A 26,238-nucleotide genomic window follows, 5' to 3' on the forward strand; every position below is an offset into this window, starting at 1 on the left:
ACATTTGAGACAGGAATTATTACCTCTGCTAAACTAACTCCCCACATCTCTTCCTCTTGGTGATGATATTAATAGCAGTGTTTTCTCAGAAATAAGTTGGTAGGGTTTTGCCCCCGTGAATGAGATTACTGCTCCTGGAGAGCCCTTGAAAACTTGGCCACGTGAAAAGAAGGTGTCATTGAACAGCACACTGCAAGCTTTTACCAGACAGTAAATATGCAGAGCTCTTTACTTGATCATTCAGAGCCTTTTGCACTTGGAGAAATTAATTTCTGATTTTTTTTAATTTATTTTTTATTTATTATACTTTATTCACTTTACATTCCAGCTGTAGCCCTCTCTCTAATCCCCTCCCAATAATGCCCTCCTTCCCTCTTCTCCTCCCATGACCCTCCCCCAGTACACTGATAAGGGAGGTCCTCCTTCCCTTCCATCTGATCCTAGGCTATCAGGTCTCATCAGGACTGGCTGCATTGTCTTCCTTTGTGGCCTGGTAAGGCTGCCCTCCCTCTTGTTTTTTAAGGTGCCTACTATGATGTATTTGCTATATTGCAAATAGACCAAGACCAATATGATCAAAGAACACATTCAGTGTAAGATAGTGGTAATAAGGCAGATGGATTATTTTTGTTTGAATTAGTAGTTGAGGGAGATTCCAGAACTTTTCTAAAGAAACAGAGAACTCATGCATTATCAAACTGTATGAACTGAAAGTTCTTCAAAACCTTCTTCTTAGAATTTATAGGAAACTTAGTCAGGAAGAAATATAATAAAACACAGATGATAAAACATGGACTGATAAAAGTATCAATAGATTAAGTATATTCAGTGGTGGTGTTTACACAGAAAAAAAAAAGACATATGCCACCTGACAGTAATAACTTGCCTGTTCTGCAAGTGAGGTGACCTCAAATTCCTCATATCCATGTAAAAAACCAGCTGTGGTTGACTGTGTCTTAACCCTAGCATTGGAGGAGAGACCCAAGAGCAGGTTCTAAGAGAACTTTGGCCAGGAAACCTACTAAAAGGATGAGCTTGCATTTAAGTGAAGACATGTCCAGGCAGTAAAACAGAATTATAGAGGATGACACACGAGATCCTGTTCTAGTCTCATAATACGTATGCGCGTGCATCTGTACACTCATATGCTTGAAAACACACAGACACACATATATACACACACACACACACACACACACACACACAAACTACCACATTCATGTACATACCAGAGAAAGAAAGAAAAAATGTTTAGAAGACACATCTGACAGAATATCAAAATATCAAACATGTTTCCTATAATGATTATTAAAGTTTTGGCGCCAATGAAATTCTAACACTAAGCAAAGCCCTGAATCAAGTAAGGATTATGAAAGAATTATCATATAAAATCTTATGTAAAACATAAAATTATTATCAGAAGAGTAACAAAAAAATCATAGGACCTTGACAATGGGTAGTTCTGGATCTCAAATCACAAATAGGATTTTTGTATATGTGAAGAAAAAAATGTGTATGGTGGAAGATATGCTAGCACATAATGTCTGAGCATCTATGCCAAGTGAAACTTTATCACATTGTAACAATCTCTATTATGTAGGTAACAATAATCCAATTATATGCAGAGTCCCTGATGTTATTTGTTTATGACCATTAGCATTAATTTAATAGAAAATGTTGGTCCACAGGAATTTCAAGTGCTTTTAATGAAGTATGCATGAAACCATCCTGCTGGTACTGGCTGTGCTGATTTTATTTTGCTAATTTGGGAATAGTTAATGTAATATGGTAAAAACAACATGATGAAATTATGCTTCTGGTAGGGAAGTCTGAAATCTAAGTCTCATGAGGGTCACATTGGAAAGGGCTGTCACATCAATTGCATCTTGAAAATTCAGCATATTATGTATTCTCAAGCGTTGTAGTTTACAGTCTTTTAAAAATATTATGCATGTTAAAATGTTTATTTTGTGCATTCTCACACATTTACACGCATGTATATGTGTCCTTATGAGCATGCACAACTGAGAGGACAACTCTTGGAAACGGTTTTCTTCTTCCACCATCAATGTAGGATCCAGAGATTGGGTTTTATTGTCCCTTTGGCAGCAGGCCTCTTTATCCACTGAGCAATGTCATATTATCCTGCCTCTCCATACTTATGGCCTGTGCATATGTTTTGGGAGATACTAGTTTGATCATAAAATTTTTTAAAGTATATTTACATTAGGTTTTGGATAATTTGGTTTCTCTTTACATGTGACAGAACTTATATTTCCTTAGAATCATATCCTGCTTCTCATAGGAACACCTAAAATTAGAGAGTAATTTATATATTAGAAGCATTGTCGTTGTATTTGGCCTAGCAATGTTTTCCTTTAGGGTAAAGAATGGCACCCTGCTTTTAAATCAGAAATCCTCACACCATTGCTGCATGGCTCACAGAGAAGAACATACCCATCTCATCAGCAACTACATCTAATAATTTTTTCTGAAGATGCTAAGCCTCTATCTCCCTGTGCACTTTCACACACTTTCACTTTCACACTCTTTTGTTTCAGCATGATGAATACTCCAAAAGACTAGAAAGTCTTCTTATCTCCCTCAACCTCCAAAGACATAAACTTCTGATTTATGGCACTACTGTGGTTTCTGATCATTCTCAGCAGGAGAAAATTCGGGAATACAGACCCCAAAGGTACATAGTAATCGGTTTCATCCTATTGGTTGTAATTTATCTTCATCCATTACACAATGCAGTTGTTCTAAGTAAGACTTAATGCACTCCCCCACTTTCTGTAACATTTAGGGTGACCTAGATAGTTATGGATGTTTGCCATCCGTGTGTGAATGGCCAGATCATATCAAGAGCCAAATACAGTTTGCCTTCTTTAGCGTGTATATTCCTAAACCTTATACTTCTTCCGTGCATGTGAGTACACCATAATTGAACTCCTTCCACAATCATCACAAAATTAGAACAATAGTGTAGTTTTATTCTGGTACTAAAGTAGCATATATTGGTCACTTAATATGGTATGTATGGTTATCCCATTTTTAAAGTAGAAAGAACTAAATATCAATGTGTAGAAGAATTTTAACTGAAAGGATGGCTCTGATAAGAGATCACATCCAAAGATCTTCTAGTTCTATGTGATCTGACTGGAATACAGACAGGCTTTTAATCCCAGGAAACAGAAGTAAGCAGATCTCTAGTCAAGATCAACCTGGTATAGAGCAAGTTTCAGGTAAAGAAAAGATTAGGTTCAAGCACGGTGGTAAATGCCTTTAATACCAGCACTTAGGAGACAGAGGCATGCAGAACTCTTGAGTTCTCTTCATGCAGTTTGGTTGAGTCAGTGAGTTGAGAATTAGTGCAGTGAAGTTGATTTTGTGGCAATTCGGTTCATGGAATCGAGGGGCAGTTTTACTGAGTGAGTTTTATAGGGACAGGTTGTAGGGAGAACAAGGGAGACACAGTAAAGAGGGAGTGAGTCAGAGAATGAGAAGGAGCCAGAAGAACAGATTGCCAAAGTTAGTTTGAGGCCAAGCAGAGCAACTCTGTCAGAATCTGACAGTTTGAAGAAGTTTGAGCCAGAGGAGTTGAACCAGGCAGCAAGAGTTCAGAAAGACCTAGAAAGGGTGAGTTTGTTCAGCAGAAAGCCTCAGATGCTGAAAATATTCAAGGTCTAAATTAGATTGTACAGAGGCCAGGAGTTACCTGATCTAGGCTTAGGTTAAAAAAAAGAAGCAGTAAACCTCCAGAACAACAGTTACAACAGGCGAATACAAGTTACTTTAGCATCAAAGAGATTTTGTTTGTGAAATTAAACAAAAGTATTGGAGGACAACATCTGTGGAAGTCAGGTTAAACTATTTCTCATTTCATTCCTAAATCAGCAAAATACTTTCTTTCCCTCCCACCCCAAAATACTTTGCTGTAAAAGAGATCCTGTTCCTGGAATCCTGTAGCATTTCAAGCATGTCTTCAGTGGTGGGAGCCATTTTCTAGAGACAGACAAGTGGGAAAGGAAAGAAATATGTATGACGTTAAACAATTGGCCTATCAATACTGACTCTTAATAACTGTTCTGCATGGTGTCCTCATAAGTTCTCACAACATGTTCATCTAAGATTTTAAGGGGGTTTTGGCTCAGTTGTAATTGCTTTCTTTTTAGATCTCTTTGGCAAGATTCTAAGGATCCCTAATTCTAACCCTAATTCTTCATTATACTGGCTTTTCTTTATCTAGGTATAATTCTCCAGGAAATTATCATTTCTTAAAATTGAGAGAAAGTAAATAAAAAAGTAAGAGTCTTTCTAGATATCTCAAAGGAATTTCCATTACAAAAAATCTTCATCATTGAAGAAATTTATAACATTTACAACATTTAATTATAAATGTTGAGGATAAAATATTCAGAAAGGGGCATAGCAGTAGGTTTTATAAATTCACACAAAAAAAAAACCTGTCTAAGGGAGTAACATTAAAGTTTTGCATGTATTTAAATTTGCTATAAATGAGAGCTATTTCAGGCTATTTAAACATTCACTTGCAAAGAGAGTCAAATAGTCAATGCACTGGCTCTGGCTTAAGGTAAGGAGTTCACTTGGAAGCAGATGGCGTGAAGAAGGAAGGAGAAGACAAAACCATAAATCATAAGAGAAGAAGACAAAGAGGACACAGAAGCAAGTCAAAGTGGGCAAAAGAAGCTGGGCAACAAAAGACACAGGCAGAAGCCAAGGAGAAGGAGGTAAAAGGAAGGGCACAGGGATAAAGGAGACAGAGGTTTGCCAACTGAAGCCACGTGCTCAGCATCCCAATGAAAATCTGCAGCAGGGAGTGTACAGCATGAAAAAGCAGCTGGGAAAACCATAAAAGAATGGGACAGCTTTAAAAGCAGCACTGTGTCAGAAGGCTGGGAATCCTCACTCAGACAGGCCCTTCAAAAGTAAAGTTTATGTCTTTACCTAATAGCAACTTATTGTGTAAAAGAGATCCCCTATCATTTAGAGTAAAATACAGAACAAGTGAATGCAATAAGTGAAGAAAATACAAAAGAGAAGTAATAACACAGGCAATCTGATTATAAAGATTTCTAAGCTCTTTCCAAATGACCTTGACTATTGGTTAGGCATTACATTGATCCTCATTATAGTACTTGAGTCCTACATACAAATGCTTTGACTGGTTTCCCCATCAAGTACCATGTAAACAACCCAGCAGTATTTAAGTGATCTCTGTTAGTGTAAACTCAAGTTTGGCTCAGGTCAGAAAATCTTTGGAATGTATACAAATCATTCATGGTAGACATGGAAACACCTCAACCCTTTTCTCCCCCAAATTTAGTCTTGAGTAATTCTGTGTTGAATTTTGTATAGATCTATTTTTTAACAGCACAATTATATATTCATTAAAAAGACATTTCTGTGTCTCTATATGTGTGAGTGTGGTACATAGTGTGTGCTCTGGTACATGTGGATGTGTATGTCCCTGCATGTAGAAACAAAGGGTTGTATCTGTGTGATTTCTTGATTATTCTTCATCTTATTCTTTGGGACATGGTATCTTATGTAATACAGAGCCCTTTGATCAGCTGGACTGGACAGCCAGTGACCCACTTCCTGCATTAAAGTTACAGAAATGTACTAATGTGTTCAGTCTCTCACGTGGCTGCTGACCTTTGATACCTAGCTCTGCATGTCTGTGTGAGAGGCATTTTACAGATTCATCTGTAACACCCAACTTTATCTTTTATTTGCATTTATAACCGTGACCTTCTATATATTCAGAGAAATTAAAGATGAAAAGAGACAAAATGGAGATCATGATTTATAATAAATATTTGAGCCACATATCACACCTGGAACATCAAACTAAAGTCTATCCAGTTTTTGTCCTACCAGGGCTGGATATTGTTCAGCAAATGATTCCTTGGCCATCCTCCTCCATGTCTCTTCAACCTTCTGTATTCACATCAAGCACAAAAACGGAAAAGCAAGTGTTCCAGATTATATACCCTTCAACATTCTTGAAAATTGGAAAACGTCATATTATTTACTCTCCTTATGCCAGTGGAGCGAGACAATTTCCTGTCTGTCCCAGCCACATAAGCTAGAACACTACAAAGATTGTTTACTCCCTTACTTACCTTGGGCTCAGAATTTACCCATGGAATGATATCCTCATTATTTCATTACACTGTTACTACAGGAGACAACTGAGTCTCCTCCATGGGTATGTGCACATAGGTGAATATAGACTTAATTCATTAAATTACCTGTTTCTCTTGCCACCAAACACATTATCATAAAACTAAAATCTACTTATTTACTACTAGATGAACAAATTCCAAATTCTCCCCTTTTCTTCAGTAAAATCTTTGAACATTTTAGAACATAGAGTTGCAGCCTTTACCTTAAGGTCTCCAACTCTATCCCAATCGCACCCTTTTCACTCCTTGCCACTCTAAGCAATTTGCATTTTGTTATAGTTATCAAACTACAGCACTGTTGCTGCAAATTCAGCCTTTTCAAACTCTCCCACAATGTAAGCTAATTTTGCCTGGCTGGCCTGCTATCAAGAAAGAACTCAGAAATAACTATTGTGTAGAACCTTCCTTGAAATCCCATAACTTCTGAAGAACTAGTGGTACTTTGGTTAATAATGACTAAATATTAAGATGTATACCAGCATGTTCCTTAAGTTGTCATACTTGCCCTTAGTCTTTGGAACACTTGAGATTGAAAAATGTCATGTATTATTCCACTATTGTCCGTATAACCACCAAATTTATAGAATACTAAAATAAGGTGAAATTTCACGACGTTTTCCCAAATGTTTGTTATTAAATTATTTTATTTCCTAATACATTTTCCCATTTATAGTGGACTAATGCTCGATTGCATTATAGGTACTCCTTCAAATCACCTCAATTTAAATATATATGTGTGTATGTGTGTGTGTGTGTGTATACTAGAGTCTTCTTCATTTTAAAAATATTTAATTTAAAGCCTACTTGAAATTATTTATTTGGAATAAATTGTCTTAAATAAATGAATCAATTAAAAATTAGTTATTTGATGCCTACATCTTTTAGAAGCCTATATATAAATATTTTAATTAAAGCTAATTGTTATTACAAAACTCTTCTTGCAAAAGTAATACTTGTACATATTTGTTATCAGTCACTATTCGCTCTTTTTGATCTATTGAACTGCCCGATTTACAAGCTCCAATCAAGCTCCTCACTGACCTGTGGCTTGGTTCAGTGGTTTAAATGTGCTCTGTACAAGTGTGGGGACAGGAGTTTAGATTCCTAGAACCCATGTTAAAAAAAAAAAAAGGCCAGTGAAGCAGGCTGGCCACCTGTAACACTACCTCTCCACAGACAAAGTCAGGTGATTCCCCAGGGCAAAGGGCAAACTAGCTGATGTAGTTGAATTTCAGGCTTAGAAGAAACTTTTGTCTCAATAAATAAATCTGAGAACAGTCAAGAAAGAATCTTGACATCAACTTTATTCCTGTAACCTCCCCCATACACATTTTCTCTCTCTCTCACACACACAGAGAGAAAGAGAGACAGAGAGAGAGAGAGAGAGAGAGAGAGAGAGAGAGAGAGCGCACTACAATCACAAAAGGGAAGAATATAGACAATTGAAAAAGGCAAATCTTCAGTTATTATAGCTAATGTTTTATATTATTATCTTCATTATTCTTGGCCTGCATGAGGGCAGAGAGAAACGCCTATGGTATGTCCCCACTTTGTACTTTATACAAAGACCCCCAAATCCCAGAAAATATATATTATTTTGTTCAAAGGCTAAAATAAATGTAGATCTATAAGAAAATGGTTCAGTGATATTTTTTTTAAAGTTTTAGGTTTAGAAAATAATCATAGCAAATAACAATGGGCTTTTTCTCCAGACTCTTAAAAAAAAGTAATAATCATATCCAAAGGAATAAACTCCAATAAGAAGTTGAATTTATTTTCAAGTAGAAAGGTGAAATACTGAAACAGCCTACTGAAGAAACTTGTGTCATTTCCTCATTGCAGATATCATGGTTATATATCTGATTTCTATTGAAGTCAGACAGCTTATATCTAGTTTATGTTTGAGTAGTGTTCTAGTGAAAATAGAGATGGTATTTAAAGGATATTTTTAGCTTTTAGACTTTGAATGGCTCTTATTTTAGTAATGATTATAGAGTTTCATAACATAATCTCGATACTATGATATGTCATTAGCCTAATAAAATAAAACTTGTGTTTCCTATGCAACAAAACTGAAGCTTGCCTGTACAATATTGTGTTTATAAATGTGTCCCCCAAGCCACAAAATGATGGATTACTGTCCCACTAAACACACATATGAGTCTTTCATAGAAAGAAATAGAAATTCACTTTGAATTGAATTGAGATAAACATATCTCATAAGTGAATAAAGTTTCAATATTTCAGAAGCAGTAATTCACTAAGTAAGTCAAAGGAAAAATATTATGGATACCATACTTCACATACAAATAACATTACCATACTATTAAATTAGAGGTCCAATATATCAACAGATTTCTTTTTCATATCTTCTTTAAAAAACACAACTTAAGATATCAGTATTGAACAAATTACATATATTATATAATTATAGAGTCGGTTATATTCTTAAAAAACATTTGATTCTCTTTTAATATTTTTGTGGGTGGTGAGAATATTACTATATGAAGAACACTACAAAAATCATTTCTTTATATTGAAAATAAAAATTTTAATTGAACTTTTCTTATCCTCTCTTTATACCTATGTTGTACTTTTATAAATTATATTCAAAATTTAGGTCTTTGAGCTATTTTAGTATTTAAAATTTAATGTGTTACTGTCATCTATGATATAAAAAAAATAAGCATCTATATTTACCGAGCTTATATACTTCTTTTCCCCATTTGTCTACTGTGGCAAATTATTTATAATTACGTTACTGACCCCTTGATAATATGAAACATAATATACTCTTACCCCATATAGAAGTGAAATTAATATTTAACTATTATGTTCCAAAGTCCTTTAATCTAGGTCATTATACCTTAAGTATCTCCCTTTGATAATTTAAACCGTCAACCTGACACAACTTGTAAAAACCTAGAAAGAGAATCTCTGTGAGGAATATTCTATAGCATGTTAGCTGTTGGCATATTTGTTGGGGAGGTTTGATTGCTTTAATTTATAAAAGAAGATGCAACTTAAAGATGCACAATAGAATGCCATGCTTTGTGCTCTGGACTGTTTAAGATGAGAAAACCTGGTTGGTAAGTACTACGCACAAATACATACATTCTTTCTCTGCTCTCAACTGTAGATATGATGTCACCAGCTGTCGTGACTTTATGCTGCTGTGACTTCTACATAGTGATATGCTGTAATGTGGAATTGTGAGGAAAAAAAAAAACTTTTCTTTCTTTTCTTTCCTAGGTTGCTTTTATGTTATAATAACAACAAGAATGAAAGCAGGACATGTTCAAATACTGAATTACTACTTTTTCTTTTCTTATCCTAGTTGGATTGTCAAAATTGCCCATACCTATAAAGTATTTTAGAACTTGACTCATTGAATCATTAAGTCAACTATAGACTTACATGAAAATTGCAATTTTTACTATATGGAAAAACATGAAAATTGCACCCTTAGTCTTTTAAATGATTTCTTAACACCTTCAAAATCTCCCCCAAAAATGTTATCTTTGAGAAAAGCTCACAGATAAGTAAGTATTGGTTGTTGGAATATCACCTTCTCAATTTTTGTGACTCCCTTCATTTTAACTTGAAAGACTATAAACTTAAACAAAACACACATATGCAAGTATGATGCCACAATATCTGATCTGATGATAGAAACTTATAATTTGAACATATGGTTTATATTTTATTAAATTGAATACTCTAGCAGCCATATATCTGAGAAACCAGTGATACCACTGGCCACAGTACAGACCACTATGGCTCTGTTGGTGGAGATCTGGCTCAGCGGCTTTGAATCTAACCTTGAAAATCCTCTGCATACAATTTTAAAAACTTAGTCATTGGGGAGTACTTTCATTTGCATAATTATCCTCTTCAAAATAGTTCCATTTCTCACAATGTCCCTTTAATTATGACATCAATACCATAGAAAATTAGAGCTTCTCCTTGTAGTTCTATTAACCATGTCCACAAATTATTCCTTTCACATTTTTTAATTCAAAAGTATTACTCAGTCATCTTCAGTTATTTAGATCACCTTCCTCAACATTAATCATTTTTGATGTGCAGCTTTATTAATTCTATAGCCCCAAATCAAAGAAAATATAAACCTGGTGGCATCAATTAATTTTCTCAATTGGAAGGTGGAAGCTATTAAGTTTATTCTCATGCTATAAACTAAATATCAAGGTAGATAAAGTTTTTCTGGAAAGTGAGTAAAGGTATAAGGTATTCTAACTTTTATAAGTTAATGGTAGTTTTGAGATTAATATACATTTTATGTTGAAAAATGGAATGAAATAGTCTATTTAAAAATAATACGACTCAAAAGAGATTATGAAGTACATAGTTTGAAAGTCAGTCTGGCCAGTGTCTTCACTATTAACTTTGACTATTCAAGTCTATGTTTGCATTTCGAAAAAAAGTAATTTTTAAAGTCTATATACTCTTATGTCCTTTTACTTTGTTATTCAAAATATACTTTTATTCTTATTAAATATAATTTTAATAAAAAATTAACCTATTAATATTTTATAATTAATATATTAATTAATGCTATTTATAATAGAATTGTGAGTTATATGACAACAGTTAATTTCTTATCTAAGTGTCTTTTGAAATGACCACTCAGTCATGACTACATAATATAGCCTCAATACATTCATTTCTTAAAGCAGAGCTTCAATGAGCTTCCCTATTTGAAAGAGCTTGTATTTTCCACTCATGCTATCATGGTAATGCAATGTTTCTTGACAATGGATGCATTTAACTAGGAACCTTCTCAGATTGTGTCTTAAGTGTATATACTTGGTTGAAATGAGATATATTTGATATGTGTATCTGGGAAATGAAAAAGTGGCAGTTCTATATGTTAATTTCTAACCCAATGCTAAGCTCTCATATCAGCTCATGAAGAAGCTCATACCTATTTTCAAAAGCAAAGGGAAATCTATAAAACTATTTTAAGATCAAAGCAAAACATCAAAATCAACACCACTATAAACTGGAACCTCAGAACTAAGACCAAATATGGCCTCTCTTTGTCAACACACTCCTCAATTCTATTTTAAGGCTGATTTGATTAATGCTGAAGATCCTAGGGCTAAAGCATTATGTAAATTTTGATTAACACAATTATCTAAAATAGAAGGAGTATCTTGTATGGACATGTGAATACAGCACTGGATAATTTATGATTAAATTTTTTCGGATAGTTGTGTGCTGCACAATTTTATCTTCAGTGGATTTGCTATTGACTTCTTGAAGATTCAAGTGACTGTAACCTAATTAAGGTAGCTGAGACATTCTAGGCATATTCCATTTGACAGGATAGGCTCCCAAGGTGCCCCAAAGTTTAGTCTGAATTTTAACCAACAAACACTTACAAAGTCTTGTGAAACTAAATTATAGTTGTATTAAAATAAGAATCATCAAATATTTCAAAAATGGAAAAAAAACCTGTTAGGTAATAGAATATCTTACAAATTAAGATGACTTACAATGCACAGAAATGCAAGTACAGGCCATATAATTTATATCTTATATAATAGGTGTGTGTTTATTTTTGTGTATATAAAATAAGGGGTTGGACAACATTAATCGAAGAGAATAATATTTTTAAATAATAGGAATATATAAAAATATGCTGTGTATCAGGGAAACAATGGTAAAAAAACAAATTAGAGTCAAAACTTAGCGAATATATATTAATCTGTAGATGTAGTATTACTTTCTCATGCAGTCATTTTAAAGCCAAAGCAAGATATAATACGGAAGAATATTTAGAACATATGCTATAGTATAATGCTCAGTGAATAAAAAGTATTTAAGTACTCTTAATATTTGGATCATATATTTTACATCACCCACTATTAAAATATTGTAATATGATGGTATACAAAACCTCCTTAATGGATTGTTTCTGGAGGTGAGTGTTGAAAACTTAAAGACTCTGTCACCTCCAGTTCTTGCTTTCTCTCTTACTTTTAATTTTTTTATTTTTTTATTTTTAGTCAAATTTTATTAATTATGTATCCCAGCTGTATCCTGCTCCCTCATTCCATCCCAATCCCACCCTCCCTCCCTTATCTCCTCCCTGCCCCGTTCCAAGTCCACGGATTGGGGAGGACCTCCTCCCCTTTCCTCTGACCCTGTTTTATCAGGTGTCTTCAGGACTGGCTGCAAAGTCCTCCTCTGTGGCCTAGCAGGGCTATTCCTCCCTCGGGGAGGTTTTGGTGTCAAAGAGCCCGACATTGAGTTCCTGTCAGAAATAGTCCCTGTTCCCCTTACTATGGGAAACCAATTGGTTACTGAGCTACCATGGGCTACATCCCAGCAGAGGTTCTAGGTTATAACCATACATGGTCCTTGGTGGAGTGTCAGTCTCAGAAAAGACCCCTGTGTCCAGATATATTTGGTCCTTATGGAGCTCCTATCCTTTCCAGGTCTTCCTAACTCCCCCTTCTTTCATATGATTCTCTGCACTCTCCCGAAGGTTTGGTTATGAGTCTCAGCATCTGCTTTGATACACTGCTAGGTAGACTCTTTCAGAGGCCCTCTGCGGTAGGTTCCTGGCCTGTTACTTTTTTTCTCCTACATCCAATGCACATCCCATTTGTCTTTCTAAGTGAGGCTTGATCATCTTACCCTGTGTCCTCTTTCTTGTTTATCTTCTTTAGATGTATATAGATTTCAGTATATTTATCCTATCTTATAGGTCTATATAAGTGAATATATACCATGTGTGTCTTTCTGCTTTTGGGATACCTCACTCAGAATGATCATTTCTAGATCCCACCATTTGCTTGCAAATTTCATTGTTTTTTATTTTATTTTATTTTATTTTATTTTTTTTATAAGTTACATTTTATTAACTCTGTATCCCAGCCGTGTCCCGATCCCTCATTCCCTCCCAGTTCCTCCCTTCCTCCCTAATCTCCACCGTGCCCCTTTCCAAGTCCACTGATGGGGGGACCTCCTCCCCATTCATCTGATCCTGTTTTATCAGGTATCTTCAGGACTGGCTGCAAAGCCCTCCTCTGTGGCCTAACAGGACTCCTCCTCCCTTTTGGGGTGGGGAGACCAAAGAGCCAGTCATTGAGTTCCTGTTAGAAATAGTCCTTGTTCCCCTCACTTTGGGAAACCAACAGATGGGATGTGCATTAAACGTATGACAGGAGTCTACTGAGCGCATCTGAAAGACTCTAACTAGCAGTGTTTTCAAAGCAAAGACTCATGACCAAACCTTTGGCAGAGTACAGGGAATCATAAGAAAGAAGGGGAGTTAGTCTGATGGGGAAAGGATAGGAGCTCCACAAGGACCAAATATATCTGGGCACAGGGTCTTTTCTGAGACTGACATTCAACCAAGGACCATGTATGGATATAACCTAGAACCTCCACTCAGATGTAGCCTGTGGTAGCTCAGTAACCGATTTCCTTGTTTTTGATTGCTGAGTAGTATTCCATTGGGTAAAAATACCACAATTTCTGTATCCATTCCTCCGTTGATTGACATCTGGGTTGTATCCAGATTCTGGCTATTACAAATAAAGCTGCTACAAACATGGTTGAGCAAAAGTCCTTGTTGTGTACTTGAGCATATCCCTAGGAGCCTAGCTGGGTCTATGCAGAAGCACAATTCCTAATTGTCTGAGAAAGCACCAGATTGACTTCCAAAGTGGTTGTACCAGTTTACATTCCCACCAACAATGGAGAACTGTTCCCCTTTCTCCACAACCTCTTCAGCATGCGTTGTCATTTGAGTTTTTGATCTTAGCCAATTTGATGGGTATAAGGTGAAATCTCAGGGTTGTTTTGATTTGCATTTCCCTAATGGCTAATGAGGTTGAGCATTTCTTTGTGTGTTTCTCTGCCATTCTATATTCCTCTACAGAGAATTCTCTGTTTAGCTCCGTACCCATTTTTTAATTGGATTACTTAATTTATTCCTTTTTAACTTCTTTAGTTATTTATATATGCTGGATATCAGCCCTTTGTCAGATATAGGTTTGGTGAAGATCCTTTCCCAGTCTGTAGGCTGTCGTTTTGTTATGACGACAGTGTCTTTTGCTTTACAGAAGCTTTTCAGTTTCATGAGGTCCCATTTATTGATTGTTGATCTTAGAGCCTGTGCTGTTGGTGTTCTGTTCAGGAAGTTGTCTCCTGTGCTGATGAGTTCTAGGGTCTTCAACACTTTTTCTTCTAACCGACTTAGAGTATGTGGTTTTATGTTGATCCTGCTCTCTTCTTTGACCTTGCAATGAGCTTCCTGCTGGAGTCACCATATCTCTCTCTTCCCTGCTATGATGTACTCTGAAACTATAACCCCAAATAAACTCTTTCTTTTAAAAGTTGCTTTGACCATGGTCTCTTTCACAATTATAGTAACCAATATAGGCTAAAATAAAATCATGAATCTTTTTGAAGAAGTATAACTTGAACACCCAGAGCACCATAAGAACTGTGTTTAAGTACAAAAGACAGAGCATGTGATGATACAGGGAATGTGTCCATTTACAAACTGCATGAGAAACCAAACAGATTTTTATATCAATTTTATCTCAAGTTCCAGCCATATATACTGGAGCAAATAAACTGTTGATATATTATAATGGGTGGTTTTATAAATAAATTTTATTAATGGTGTTTTATTATAATGTTGCCTTCTAATAAAAATAAATTATAAATAGAGGTTAAGATCATGTTTAATATTTAGTACTATTCATAAGTAATACTAGATCATAAATCTTGCACAGTGTTTTTCTTTTTTGAATGTTTTTTTTTTCTATGAGTGTGGACATTTTGCCTGCCTGTATGATTTTGCACCCACTAAAATGCAGTACCCACAGAGGAGAGTGTCAGATCCTCTAAACTGAAGTTCCAGATGACTGTAGAGTCATCTTGTGGATGCTGGGAATTAAACCTAGGTCCTTTGGAAGAGCAGTCAGTGGTCTTAATCTCTGAGCCATCTCTAGCCCTGCTCAGTGCTTTCCAATACCATTAAACATAACACATAACACACAAAGAAAATTATGGTCTTTGTACCTACGAGATGATTATGATAGTCTCGATTCTATGTGTACTGCAGAATTTCAATTTGGAAACACATTTCCTTTCACCTCTCTGAGTCACACCTGTCATAGAGAAAACATCAAGTATTCTGTAGTTTTTTTTTTCATGTATTCCTATTTTCCAGGTAAAGTATGCACTTCCCTATACTTGTTTTTAGTTGTTTTCTTACAATGGTGTAGCGTAGTGATGAAGGTGATACTCTATTTTCCATTGCTTGTCTATGACCCTGTGGTTCCTGAAACATCTGCCTGTTCCACAAACCAACTAAAAGGCACCAATATGCTGCCTAAACACTGAGATATACATATCTGTAAAACTGATTTCAGATTTAACAGATTCTCAGACACATCAATAAGCATCACTGTAAATACTCTTCTCTTAAAGTACAAAGTGGTGGCCCACGTAATCCTTTAAGATGTTGCAAGGATAACTTGAAACATCAAAACATGTATGGTATTCATTCATGTAAGTAAAATTAAATATGTTTCCTTTCATTGCATGCAGCAAACTAGTATTTAATTTTACTTAAATAATTAAATTAAATTTAAATTTAAGGAGTTCATCAAAAGTCACACATTTTTCAGTGATAAAATGTATATAAGTTCAAGCAGCATTTGTTACAATATGAAAATATTGAACTTTTTCTCCACATTCCCTAAGCATTATACCAATCTTCACACAGATATTAAATTCTTGATATTTACTAGTTTCATGTTAGTCAATTCATATTTTCTAAGATAAAGATGTTTTTTTTTTTTTTTTTTTTTTTTTTTTGATTCTTTAAAATGGTCCACCATACTAGCCATTCTAATTCCATTCCTGGCATAAACCATGTATATATGTGAGTCATCAGCTTAAAACTATGCTCATGAATTAGAGACTTTGAAAACATGATATTTGCCCCTGTCAGTAAATTGTTGAGAAGGTTTCTGAGACTCACATGCAGGAGGCACATATTTATAATTAATAATTTTTGTTTTCATTCAGGCTCATGTTGTTTGCTGTTGGATGTGGGAAAGCTAGAAGGCAAACGTGGTTCTTTTCTCTCAGGTGTCATTCATAACAGTTTTTATATAGGTTCTTTCTCTGGCTGAGAGATAATAATCACTTAGGCTGCTGGCCAGCCAGGGTTAGGCATGGGCTGTTTCTAACCTCCCCCGTACTGAGATTATAATAATCCTCTCCCACACCCTTTTTCTCCTATGTAGGCTCTTTTGATCAGATCTGTGGTTCTCTGATACATATTCTAATAGCAAATAGGATGCTTACATTACATTTATAATACCCAGCACACCGGAAGAATATATATGCCAAAGTGTTTACTTAAATATAGAGTTAAATGTTGTTATGTATTAAGAAAATGCAGTGAGATACAAAGACTATATATTTCTCCCATCCCCCTTATTATACCTAAAACACAAAGAAATACAGATGGTTAAAAAAATACTCTACTATGCTCAATATGTTATTCTCCTAAGGTAAATGCAGACAGCATTTTGACTGAAAGAAAATATGGCTTCTGGTCTCTGCTGGATCCACTGGCAAATTGACTTTCATAAATCTGACACCTCAAATTTATATTACTTCTGGCATTTACTGACTATTTCCCCAACTCCAGGAATAAAATCAGATTGCTGGTAAATATCTTAGAGCAAAAAAGTTTTGGATCCTTTCCTCCTTTTTTTTTTTTTTTTTTTTTTTTAATCCAGTGTACATTTGCACATTCACCTATAAAAAATGAACACATATTCTAGACTCAGATGGCCTGGATAAAACTTAGTCTGCATCACAAATTAGCTATTCAATTTTAGAAAAAAAATAATTATTCACATTTCTCTCCTATGAACAGAGACTTGTAGTGTAAAACTCATAAGGAATTTGAAATGGTTAATTGGGTACATTTAATTTTTGCAATTAGAACAATCCAGATAATTGGTGACGACTAAATGCTGGCATGAATGATGATGATGATGAAATGTTATTCTTTTAAGACATTTTATTCTAAATAACATATATAAAGTGACTCATAAGCATCAGAAAAGCTCTGTCTTTCAAACCCAGATGTGTAATTCCTTTCTTAAGTTTGATTCAGCAATGATTCTAAAGCAAACAGGGAGAATATTACCTCCAGTGTGACCACAATAGTATGTTTTATTCAACAAATGGTAAATTACTCACAATCAGGAGAGTTCCTAATTTTACTTGAGCAGGCAACCAAGCAGGAATGCACTGGTTCCAAAACCTCAGGACAATGCTAATGACTTCTTCATGGTGAATTAATAAGATTAAAATGTTTGTGATTCCAGCAGCTGTTGAGAACAGTGGGAGAGCCTCCACCAACACATTGTCAGTCCAGAGCCCCTCTGTTCCTATGTTTACATAGAACAGGAATGTTAATGGACTGTCCAGACTATGCTAAACTTAAATTAATAACAATTATTTACGCCAAAACCACCATCAAACAACCCCCCTTTTAGGAAATCGGTATATATATATATATATATATATATATATATATATATATTGATGTGAGTATGAAAGAGTAATTTTCTTTGCACATAAAGTAGAATTTACCTTTTATAGTCTGTGAGTGGCTAGTGTTTAGCTCTCTGATTAATTATCACAGTGAGAAATGATTAGTTTTTGCCAACATGATGAACATTTTTACCTTGATTGAATCCATTATTACCCCCTTACACCCTTCCCCTGCCTCCCTGTGGCCTCCTCAACAATATTTAAATATTTCCTCTAACTGTATTTGGCTGTCTACTCTCAGAAATGAAACCAGCCAATTAATTTCTGATTATTTCCCCTAATCATGTTAATTAAATATATTAATGGAAAGTTTTTTCTTCCTTCTATCTCTACTACTTAGCATTGACATCACATTTTATGTATCCTCTTTCTTTTCATAACATTAGACTGAAGAAACATGATTGGAATTTATGTTTGTAAACATCAATCCTTCTATTTGTTGAAAGTATATCACAATTATATCATTTATGCTACCTAACATCTAAAACAATGATGCCATGGTTAAAATAATGAGAATGCATTTTAAGTAAGAAAGTGTTTTAACTAGATAAACTTTAGGAATAATTGTTTAAAGGAACCATCATGAAATATCTGAAGAGTTTCTTGATTTTAAATTAAAATTTTTTTGATGCAGGAGTACACAAAAAACAAACATAGAACAAAAGATTTAAACAATATTTCTGAAGAAATTATAATTAAAAAAAACATGGTGGAAACTGTTAAGAAGTGAGTTCTGAAATCAGGGGTCAAAAGGAGAGAAGGTAATGATATTCAAACATAACATCTCCCAAAGTTAAATACTTTAAAAAAATGAGTTGAAATTCTTTCAAAACCATTCAGTAACTGAATATGAGTATGTTGTACAGTAGATATTGTCTATTTACATTAGATATCCGGCCATCAACTTGACCATGTAGAATTTTCTTTTTTAAATCTTGGTCAGAGAAATATTCCATGTTACCAGTAAGATCTTGAAGTATGTAAAAATTTCTACTCCCCTGATATAAAATTTATGATTTAAGTTTGTTGCATCTCACAAGGTAAAAATTTATTTATGCTCTTAAAAAATTAATACATGTTTTGAATATATGCTGTGCCCAATTTTAATTGCAGAATTTTAATTGTTGATGGTTGAAATATTTAGTCCATTTGCAAAGATATATATGTTAAAATCATTTGTGAAAGAATGTATTAAATTGGGGGTGCAATAAATTAAGAATTTAATTATTATGCATACTTTCTCTGTGTGCATATGTACCTATGAATCCACCTACGTATATGATGAAAAATAAAACATCTTATTGCCCATTGATATAAAATCATAATATATTCAAATATATACATATAATCACATATATATTTATATAATTTACACATTACTTTGAAGCCTGAAGATTTCTGTTCCGTAAAAAGAAGAAGATAATTACTAATTGTAGTGTCTAACCTCTAAAACTGCATTGTCAGACCTTGTTCATTATGCTGTAATTAGAAAGAGACCATTAGTACCAATGTTGTGAACTTTTCTCTGTAGTTCAGGATACAATGCGGTAGAACCAATTAAAACAAAGACATTTAAGGAGGTTAAAAAAAAAAGAAAAACAGTAAAGCCAGTTCATTAAACCTTCATATTTTGGGTTTAATAATACCGAAGTGCATATTCAAGCAGAAAAACTTGAACTGAGGATATATCCCAAAGCATACACAAATGTGAGAAATTTGGATAATACAGAAATTACCCAAATAGCTGTTAAGAGGTAAAGAAACCCAAACCAGTCATAATACGTTGTTACAAGTATATATGTTTAAGAAAAATGTTTTTGGTATTATTGGGACAATTTTAATGAGATTTCTTTTTTTCAATTCTTAAGAAATTTTCAATACTAGGACCTAGACCCCTGCTTAGATGTAGTACATGGGCAGCTCAGTGTCCATGTGAATTCCCTAGTAAGGGGAGCAGGGGCAGTCACTGGCATGAACTCAGTTGCTTGCTCTTTGATCACCTCCCCCTGGCAAGTTGGCCTTACTATGCCACAAAGAAAGAGGATCCAGACAGTCCTGATGAGACCTGATAGGTTATGGTCAGATAGTAGGAGAGGAGGACCTCCCCTATCAGTGGACTTGAATATGGTGGGGTTGGAAGTGTAAGGGAGCATGGGACCAGGAGGAAATTGGGGAGTTTGCTACAGGTGGGATACAAAGTGAATAAACTGTAATTAATAATAATAAAGAAAAATTTAAAAAGAACTGTTTTATTTTTTCAATTTCTACTACTAACTCAGAAATATAACTCAGAATGTTCCCTGACATATTTCAAAGCAAAATGCATGCCCCCAAACAGGTACAAACATCTTTACTAGAAGATATGACCTGTGTCAGTTAATATTCTGTTGCTATGATAAACATATTTACCATGACAACTTACAAAAGGAAGTGTTCAATTTCAGGCAAACAGTTTTAGAAGATTAGTGTCCATGATGGCACAAAAAAGAGAGAAAGAGATTGAGAGGGTGGAAGAGCGAGAGAGAGAAAGAGAGAGAGAGAGAGAGAGAGAGAGAGAGAGAGAGAGAGAGAGAGATCAATCCTGGGAATTGCTAGTCTATTGATACCTCAAAGCCACCCAGTAACACATCTCTTCTTCAAGGATACAGTTACCAAATCTTCCCAAAGAGTTCCACCGGCTGGGAAACAATAATTCAAACATGTGAGCCAATGGGGGTCATGTTAATTCCATCATTCATACATATGATGCCATTGATTCATAACATCACAGGACCTTACCTATCCTAATTTTGGATTTTAATTTCCCAACACATCCCATTTACTTAAGCCTCAGGAAGAGAATGAGCTAGAATGTCAAGTGACACAAAACCAAAGGGACTTGACATTGGCCCAATTCTACCCATGTCAGTTGTGAATTCTAACCAATATTTAGAACCTTAAAGTTCACTGAAAGAGACTTCATGAACAAAACATGTATCTATACAATGCAAAGACAGAGTCTCAGTCTTCCCAGTATTGCCTGATTCTTTGACACTCACACCAAACACACACATTGGAATCACATAGGGACTAGCACATGTTTGTTCTGAAGCACAGGTATCAGCAAACCTTAGATAAAGTGGAATGATACCATTGTTATTGAAAGAGAATGATAGATAGTCTTAAGTAAAACAGGCTCATTTTTAAAATGAGCTGATTAGCCAACAATAAGGCAGCATATTATAAGCGCAAAACAAATGCACTCAGGTAACAAATGTGGAACAGCAATTTTACAGAAGTGGTTTGTCATGAGTAATAACCACTTAAACAACTGGCAAGCTTGATCCTATTTTTATTTTGAATTGATGATTCTTAGCAGTGTGAAAGCTTAATTACAGAGAAGAACAAAAAGAGCCCTAAGAGTACTACAGTAGTGCGAGTGAGAGATAATGTTTTTTATGAAATGAAGAGAGTGAGCTAGAAATGAGGAAATGGGACTTTATGAAGTATTTATGGATCAAATAGGCAAATCATGATTCCTGATGGAATTTAGAAGTTTCACAAAAGGAGAAATTAGAGACACCTTGAAAACAAATCTGGTAAATCACTCATTCTGGGTGAAATTAATCAGCTTGGCTAGGTAAATTGTGGGGCCCAGTAAAAAGGCTGGGTCCTTTGATCCAGTTACTAAGACTTTTTGAGTGGCAATTGTTAGGGGCATTAAAACAAGCACATAGTCCTGCATATATACAACCCGAAAAAAAATTGATTGGTCTATATGTGAGGAGAAACATAGTTTACTCTTCTACTGGGGGAAAAGAAAGAGGGAATAAAAACCAGTGTCTGTAGGTACTAATCAGCTAAAATTTTAAACACATTTCCTATTGGATAAAGTGAGATAACTAGGAGGTGATTCTCTTCTGTCATCATCTCTGAGTCTTCCATTTATGGCTGTTCCACCTTTGAGAACAAGCTTTGTCTCTTCCTACTAAGACAACTACAAATCCCTCTCCTACGTTTTCACTCTGTGAAAGATCAGCAAAGCCCTCATAGCTCCTTGAGTCCACCAGATCTGTGCTTGATGGCTGGACCATAGAAAACCTTTTAGGGGTTGGGGAGAGGAGTGGAAGCATAGTGCAGGATAGTATGTGAATGCTCCTATTTCTTACTTCTCGATCGGGAATTCCTTGATAACTGATGTCTTCTAGCAGAGCTCATAGTGTGCACCACTCAACCACACAGCCTAGGGTGGGGGTCCTTTACTCAATGAGGCTACAGTAGACGTCACTCCTCATTCTGTTTATCCTGCATCTTGTCGTTGAGGATGATGTTTCTTGCAGAGGTTTTACAAACTGGGTGGGAAAGTTATTTCATCTTTGTGGAGACTTTTGACATGTGTCAGCCCAACTGAGACATAACCTTGTCTATTTCTTTTTCTGAGGCCAAAGGGAAAGTCTAAAATTCATTTCCTTTCCAATCAAGGGTAGCCCCTCTGCTTTTACAGCAATGAGACAGCTGTTGAAATATGAAACACAAGCTGTTTATTTATGTGGGTGCTGGCAGTAGGAGCAGAGGTGGGGAGCATGTGAAACTTGGGCTATTGGAATCAAAGTTGGCCTTTCTTGACATAGGGTCATAACTCCAGCTAACTGAGATTAGGTAAAGTATGCAGTGGTCTCTTTTAATTTATTAAAAAGATCCAAAATTAAAAGTAAACTTTCTGCTTGTCTAGTTAGAAGGTTTGTCTAGTTAGAGGGTATCCTCTAGTCTAGACAAGTCTTCTAGTAGAAGGAGGAGAACACCAACCAAACCACTAAACCTTCAACCCTTCCTACAAGATGTGCAGGGATAAAGATAGAGCAGGTATAACAGAGGCAAAGGGAAGGTCCAACTAATGCCTGGCCCAACCCAAGACCCACTTCGTGGAAGAGAACCAAGCCCTGACACTATTTACAATACTCCCCTATGTTTGCAGACAGGAGTCAGAGTTATCTTCTGAGAGGCTTCACCCAACAGCACCTTGAAACAGATCCTGAGATGCACAACCAAACATTGGCTGAGGTGCAGGGAGCCTTGTAGGAAAGTGGGAAGAAGGAGAAAAAGACCTGCAGGTAATAGGAGCTTCACAAGACAGCCAACAGAGACAGTAACTAGGGCCAAGAGGGGCCTGCTGAGACTGAAACACCAACCAAGGACCTTACATGGATTGGATCTAGGCCCCCTACAAAGATGCATCTGATAAGCAGCTCAGGCCTCAAGTGGGTCATCTAATAAACATAGCAAGGACTCTCTGACATGCACTCTTTTACCAGCTTTTCAATTACTTCCCCCTGGAGGGAGGCCACAGGGGAGGAAGACATCCTCAGCTCTGCTATAACTTGATGTGCTGAGGTGTTTTGAAAGTGGGGGCTCCTGTTTGCTGTGGAATAGGGGAGGAAAACAGAGGAGAGGGAAGGAGGGTCGGACTGAGAAGTGAGGAAGGATGGACCTAAGACCAGGATGTGAAGTAAATAAATAAATAAATAAATATTTTTTTAAAAAGTGAAATTTCTGCTTGTCTAAAACTGTGTTCCTCTTGTAACAATGGAAAGTAAATACCATAGAACCACAAAGTACTTACTCAAAATTAACCTATAAAGGCATTGTGCTACATTTTTCAATCTAAAAATGTTTTTCCCAAAATAAATACAAAGAAGTTTAAAAACAAATGCTCAAAACACATATGAAAGGGAAAATGAGCAGCCAGGCACAGAGTTGAATGCCAGTAATCCCAGCACTTCTAGAGGTAGTCAGGCAGATCGCTGTGAGTTAGAGGCCAGTCTGGTCTGCAAAGAGAGCCCTAGACAACAGCCAAGGTTACACTGAGAAACACCATCTAAGAAAACCAAAAATAAATAAATAAATGAAAGACGAGCATGGCCATAACCATTTAACATGGCAAAGAGATTTGAGCGCAATTGCATCACATTAAACTAATACTGAAATGTGTTGAGGTAAGAAGATCTTTCCTTTAAACATAGATGTATATGTGTAACATTTGTTTAAGATTTAGTGAGTACACATTGTGAGGCTTGGAGTATAAAGAACACAGGGTCATTAGAATTCTGTCAAATACTGGCTTGTATCAAAGAGCGAACGATGGACTCAGACGTCTTCATCCTTTCAATTGATCTAGTTGCTGGCATTTCCCCTCTGCACTTTCCCACTCTCAGCCCCACCTCAGGGACTCTAGCATTGGTTGGCATCTATATTTCATAGTGACATAGATACCTTGCAAGTTCTAAAGCAGAACAAATAAGCTGCAACTCATCAAACATATTTTGTTTTTCATTTTATAGATACATGAAAAAGAAGAATATTTTGCCCCTTGGCTCAATTCTTCCTACTTTTTTTCTTTATGGACCTCCCAATGACTTCAAAGAGAAAATTTCTCTGGGAGAATTGAACAAGGTTTTTAATGTATAAACCTATATTCTTTAATGTCAGATAAAACAACAAAACATTATTTTAAAAACTATAAACAAAAGCAGCAAAACTGATAGCAATGTTGGACATTTCTCATTGGGAGGTGGCCAAACCTGCTCGACCTCCCACTGCTGCCCTTAGCAGACACCCACACAAAAGTACACACACACATACACCAACAGACCCACATAAATATAAACAAAAGTAAAAACGTTTCCAAACAAGAGATACAGATTGGTAAAGGAAGGGGTAACTCTTCTCTTTTGAGTTCTATTTATCTATTGAAATATATCATATTTTATGAACAATTTAATCGAGTTTTTTTATTTCATATTTGCATTATCCCAAAACTTAAATAAATTTATAAAAACATTAGCAAAATAATAGCAATTGAAATATGTCTGCAGTTTATGTTAAACAACATATTGTCTAAGATGAAACTCTAATACAAATATAAATCTTACATAAAATATATGCAATAAAATATTAACCCATTCTGGCAACGTGGAAACCAGACTAATGCAGTCAGAAAACACCCAAAAGGAATTACTCTGCAGCTGGTAGAGGCACAGAACAGAACAGGTGTAAGTCATGTCCTTTCAAATTTCCAAAGAAGTGGCAAGAGAGGGGTGACATCACCAATGACCATAGTGGAAGTCAAATAACACAGTCTAGGGACTGATTCTCTGTTTCCAAGAATTCTTACTCAGAGATTGCCAAAAATCACAAGGTTATTTTTTTATATCTCAGTCATTTAAAACATAAAATAGGATAATAATATATTGGATTTTTCTATATCATATGTTTCATAAAGTGGAAGACAGAAAAGGTTTTTCATTTTTAACATATCTCGTGATTGATTTCATTCCACTCACAAGCATTTGTCTGTGTGTCTAAAGAGAGAGAGAGAGAGAGAGAGAGAGAGAGACCATTGCTTCTTATTCTGATGTAATTTGGAAGAAAGTTATCTCTTAAATAAAGTTGAAGCCAATTAAAAATAGCCCAGTCAACAAGTAAGTTGTGACTCAGTAAAATGAATTATGTGACTTTAGTCTATTTAGGTCAAAGCCATTAACATTCACATGTAAAACTTTCAATATAGGTTATGGCAGATATTCCAATGTCAGACCTTGAAACAAACACAGATCATTACTTTATACTACTACCAAGCTAAAGGTCTCATATCTGACCATGACCAATAGTTCTTTAACCACAATTTTTTTAAATTTTTTATTAATTACACTTTATTCATTTTGTATCCCCCCATAAGCCCCTCCCTCCTACCCTCCTGATCCCACCCTCCCTCCTCTTTCTGCATGCATGCCACTCCCCAAGTCCACTGATAGGGGAGGTTCTCCTCTCCTTTCTGATCTTAGTCTATCAGTTCACATCAAAAGTGGCTGCATTGTCCTCTACTGTGGCCTGGTAAGGCTGCTCCCCCCCCCCCCCCAGGCGGAGGTGATCAAAGAGCAGGCCAGTCAAATTATGTCAGAGGCAGTCCCTCTTCCCATTACTATGTAACCCACTTGGACACTGAACTGCCATGGGCTACATCTGTGCAGGATTTCTATGTTATCTCCATGAATAGTCTCTGTGAAGTTCCCTGTGTTCAAATTTTCTTGTTCTGTTGCTCTCCTTGTGGAGACCCTGTCCTCTCCAGCTCTTACTATTTCCCACTTCTTTTTTTTTTCATTTAAATAATTTTATTGTAAATTAAATTATAATTTTTACTTTGCTTTAATATTAGTATTTAATTTTAAATGTTGCAAAAGTAAAATAATATATTAAATCTAGAAAGTTTCATTTGATTTTCTACATTTATATTTCTTTTTTTTTTTTTTTCAATGCAGTTTATTTAGGAACATTGAACAATCCTCGGACCCCGGGGAAAGCCAGCCCACAGCTTAAATAGCCTCTGGGTAGCCAACCCAGGCGTGCCACGGGGGCAATA

At 35.5% G+C, this 26,238-nt stretch overlaps 1 protein-coding gene across 15 annotated transcripts in view; it reads right to left on the reverse strand.

Annotated features, from left to right (window-relative positions):
- The window catches only part of Pcdh9 (protocadherin 9), a 939,984-nt gene that overhangs the window by 426,686 nt on the left and 487,060 nt on the right, over positions 1-26,238 (reverse strand). The gene's annotated exons all lie outside the window — the stretch shown is intronic.

The sequence above is a fragment of the Meriones unguiculatus genome, chromosome 9 (assembly GCF_030254825.1).
Source record: "Meriones unguiculatus strain TT.TT164.6M chromosome 9, Bangor_MerUng_6.1, whole genome shotgun sequence".
Lineage (NCBI taxonomy): Eukaryota > Metazoa > Chordata > Mammalia > Rodentia > Muridae > Meriones > Meriones unguiculatus.